This window comes from Sturnira hondurensis, unplaced genomic scaffold (assembly GCF_014824575.4).
Source record: "Sturnira hondurensis isolate 20B ecotype Veracruz unplaced genomic scaffold, ASM1482457v3 Scaffold0007406, whole genome shotgun sequence".
Lineage (NCBI taxonomy): Eukaryota > Metazoa > Chordata > Mammalia > Chiroptera > Phyllostomidae > Sturnira > Sturnira hondurensis.
This window is the reverse complement of record NW_028080037.1, coordinates 9,646,363-9,650,925: the sequence shown is the minus strand read 5'-3', so window position 1 is coordinate 9,650,925 and position 4,563 is coordinate 9,646,363. Positions and strand designations below refer to the sequence as shown.

Genomic DNA, 4,563 nt, shown 5'->3' with positions numbered 1-4,563 from the left:
CCGGCCAGGTGGGAATTTTCCCATGGCAACTTCCAGAGAAACTCGGGTGAAAGTGGAGATGCACATTTCTGCACACTTCTGCACACTTCTGCTTGCATTTCCTCTGCTAACGCCACACTGGGCAAAGCAAGTCACAAGGCCAGCACAGATTCAAAGGGTGGGTAAAAACACCCCATCTCTCTTATGAGAGGAACTGCAGAGGCTGTGGGTACGCAAGGGGTGTCATGAGTTGAACTGCGTCTCCCCAAAATCCGTGTATGTTGAAGTTTTAACCCTCAGTCTCTCAGAACGGGACATTTGGAGACAGGTCTGCACAGAGGTAACAACGTTAAAATGAAGTCGTTAGAGCGGGCCCTAGTCCTGTATGACTAGTGTCCTTACAGGTAGAGGAAATCTGAACACAGACATGCACAGAGGAAGGACGATGTGAAGACACGGGGAGAAGGCCACCTACAAGCCGAGGAGAGAGGCGCACAGAACAGACCCTCCCTTACAAGCCTCAGAACAAACCAACTTTGCAAACGCCTTGATCTAGAATTTTAGCCCCCCGCATTGTAAGACAATACATTTTTGTTGATTAAGCTACCCAGCTCATGACACTGTTAAGGCAGCCACAGCAAACTAATACCAGGGTAAAGAATTAAGCAATGATGCAATGAACCCTCCGTACCCTATTTGACAGCATGGAAATTGAGGTTCCCAGAGTCCAGCCAGTGTATTGCTCAGGAGGCATCAGAATAGTGAGTACAATGCAGGTCTTTTTTTTAAAAAAAAAAATCAGATTCCCTGATACCTGCCCCTAAGACATTTCAGTTCACAGTCCCTTGTCTTTTCTTAGGTGGCTTCCAACGGGGAGGGAGGCACCGGTACGTGCAAGACACTGCTCATGCCCAACTAGGCAACTCGGTGCGTGCTGCTTCAAAGCCTCTGTTTTACAGTCCTTAATGACCTAGTAATTGTGTTTATGGCTTTCCAATGAAGTGTGCGGAGCTTCGATGGCCGCCACTGGTTTCTTGAGGGCCTTTATTGGATCTGGGACTACGCAGAGCTTCAGAGAGATTTCTTCCAAAAACAAAATGGTGTGGGAGGCAAAGAGGAGGAAATTCAGGTCAAAGACTTTGAAAATGGTTTTCAGCTACCCACTTTACACACTTGGGCCACTGCTTACATTTGCATTGGACATAATTATTTGGCATAACCTTGAAGCCGCTGAAATGACTTCTTGGACAGAATAAAATGAATGGAAAAGAATTAGGTCGCTGACTCAAGTATTGGTCAAAGTTCTGCAGACAAATATAACCAATAGGAGACAGGCAGGTAGGTGAGTGGGCAGGCAGACAGATAGGCAGATAAAGAGATTTATTGTAGGTGGTGGCTCACGTGATCATGGAGGCTGAGAAGTCCCGGGGTCTGCTGTTCGGAAGCTGGGCACCAGGAAAGCTGGCGCTGCAGTCGGAGGCCCCAGAGCAACAGAGCTGAGGGCACAGATTCCAGCCCAGGCCCGAGGGCTTCAACACTAGAAGTGAAATCAATGTCCCAGCTCAGAGGGTCAGATGGACTTAATCCAATCACCCTCTAGCATTCTGTCCTTTACCGACCCTCCACAGACTGGATAATGCCTGCCTGCATTGGGGAGGGCCAACTGCTTTCCTCAGTTCACTCATTCAAATGCTAATCTCCTCCAGAAACTGCCTCTTCCCCCAAATAGTTCTTAACCAGCTATCTGAGCATCCCATGGCCCAGTCAAGTTGACACATAAAATTAATCATCACCACCCATTACACAAATATTTATTCAGGACATACTACGTGCCAAGCCCTGGAATACAGACACAAGAATCTCACTGTTGAGACAGTTCATTCAGTACTCACTCGCCAAATTTTACTTTTGAGCACTCAACTGAGTGTTCATTGCTGTATGAGTCACTGAGGATACTTCAATGAACAAGACAAATGTGGTCCCTGCCCTTAGGGACTTTACAGGTGAGCCAATGAGACAGATTTTGGATAATTCATGTCACCATTAAGCAGCCACAACTGTGATAAGCGCTGCAAAGGAAAGCAGAAGTTGTTAAAGGCCTGTGTAACAAAATGACCTGAACTACTTCTTTTGGGGTTGTGAATTAGGAAAGACTACCTTTAAGAAATGAGGTTTAAGGTGAGAACTGAAGGATCAGTAGGGATGTGTCAGGCAAACACAGTGGAAACTTCCTTCTGAGAAAGAGAAAAGAAGCCATCCTGACCTCTCTCTAGGAGCTGGCCTGCACTTACGACCCGCTTGGCATTGGTGTTACTAAGAGCCAATTGCTGGTCCTCCCAGCCAGGTCTTGACGCTCTCCTGCCCAGGGGGAAAAGGCTGCATCATCAGACAAAGCCACCCTGAGCCCACACTGGAGCAAGGCAAAAGCAAGCATGGCTGAACACAGACAAATTATGAACGCTGTCCAAACCACACAAAGGAGCCAAATTCCTCCACCCAGTCCAATAGGAGGGGCAGCTGCAGCTTTATCAATTACAACTTGAGCCTCACTCTTGTCTTTTCTCCTTTACAGGAGATTTCTCGAGATGCCCAGTCACAGAAGTATGTCCACGTCCTGCCACAGCAAAGACCCAGTTCCCTAAGCTCCCCCCAAGTCACCAAACCCAAGCCCAAACCCCATACTGAGTCCTTTCTAACACCCACTTACAAGGATGCCCCGTAATTCCCTCCTGCACGTCCCGCTCTCCCTGCAGTGAGTAACCTCAACTTGATCTCCTGCAAGTGTATTCCTGCTGGTCTTCAGCTGAAAGGCATTGACCTTGGTAAATGCTATGAAGGGATCGAAGGAATCCAAACCATCCTCCAAAAGCACTCATACATTGAAAGAGGCAAGAAAGATTATTATTTGGATGTTTAATTAATATTTATCATAGCTAATATATTAGTTTCATGGTAAAGTTAAGACAGAATTGTGTTTTTTTAATAAATATTTTATTTATTTATCTTTAGAGGGGAAGGGAAGGAGAGGAAGGAAACATCAATGTATGGTTGCTTCTCGTGCATCCCCTGCAGGGAACTGGCTCCTGCTGGAAACTGACCTGCAACCCAAGCATGTGCCCTGACTGGGAATCGAACCGCGATTGTCTGGTTTGCAGGCCCGCACTCAACCCACTGAGCTACACCAGCCAGGGACCAGAATTGTGTTTTTAATGTGCTGTATATATACTTTCACAATACATAGGGAACTTTTTATAATTAATGTATGTTGTATATCTTTATTTCAATTAGAGGCATAATTGATCATCCTAAATCATTATGAAGGCTTAGACTTCTCACAGCTCTGCTTTTGACACATCTCTGGTGGTAGCTTTTCTTCACAGTCCTAACCTGTGTTACTAATTGATTCGGGGAGAGAAGGGGCATTCAGAGTGACCTCTGTCCTTTGGCACCCTGACCTTAACTTGACCAGAGAAGAAGTCAATAACCTCTCCTAAAAACCTGGTTATCTGGCAATTTAGAAGAACTGATTAAAAATTTAAATGTGTTTTAACTTTGACTCAGCAATTCTACCCTGAAAGTTTTACCCTATAAATTCACTGGCACAGAAATCCAAAGATATACGAAAATGTCTTTATTGATAACGACAACAAACAAAACCCCCAAAACTGGAAAACAACACAATTTCCCATCCATAGTGAGCTGGCTAAATGAATCTTTTTTTTTTTAAGATTTTACTTATTTGTCTTTAGAGGGGAAGGGAAGGAGAGAAGAAGAGAAGGAGAGAAATATCAATGTATGGTTGCCTCTTGGGGGTCCCCTGCTGGGAACTGGCCTGCAACCCAGGCATGTGCCCTGACTGGGAATCGAACCATGACCAATTGGTTCGCAGGCCTGTGCTCAATCCACTGAGCTACACCAGCCAGGGCTAAATGAATCTTAATACACCTACCCAGTGGGATACTATGCAGCCAATGAGAACAAGGTTGTAGCCCTTCTCAGAGGTCATGATGGGCGGTAAGATGGCGTCTGCGAGCAGGGTCGCTCCTGTAGCCCAGCCACGTGCTCCATTAACAAGGCTTCCTAGCAGTAGAGACCATCGGAAACCCAACGTATCAGAAGTTTTGGGATCAGCAGGACTGCCATCTCACTCTTCAATTTCACAGCATTTTAAGGGAAATAAACTGCCAGATTGGCTGATGCATCGGAGTCCACCAGACACTGCAGAAACAATAAACACGTGACCTCAGAGATATAGAAGGAAACCTATGTCTCAAGAAGAAATCGAATTTATCCAACGTGGAGGTCCAGAATAATCAGTGGCACTGGCTACCGTCTGTCACCAGACAAAAGAACAGTCTTGACAGCGAAGGGCTTCCAAATCAATGAGTGAGAAAGTGTACACTAAACAACCTTAATAAATATTCTGTAAGCAAACAAAAACTACATAGAAAATTTAGATGGAAACTTACGTCTCATAATTTAGGTATCTCGGTCAGCTCCTCCACAAGCTTACCTAATTGTTCCTAAACTTTATGCTTATTAAAGTACACATTTAAAAGTGCAAGCCTATTCCTTTGCTCTTAA

General features: G+C 45.2%; 1 pseudogene; it reads left to right on the top strand.

Annotated features, from left to right (window-relative positions):
• The first annotated feature begins 3,983 nt into the window (after positions 1-3,983).
• On the top strand, positions 3,984-4,292 carry LOC118991353 (28S ribosomal protein S36, mitochondrial-like; annotated as a pseudogene).
• Positions 4,293-4,563: the final 271 nt, after the last annotated feature.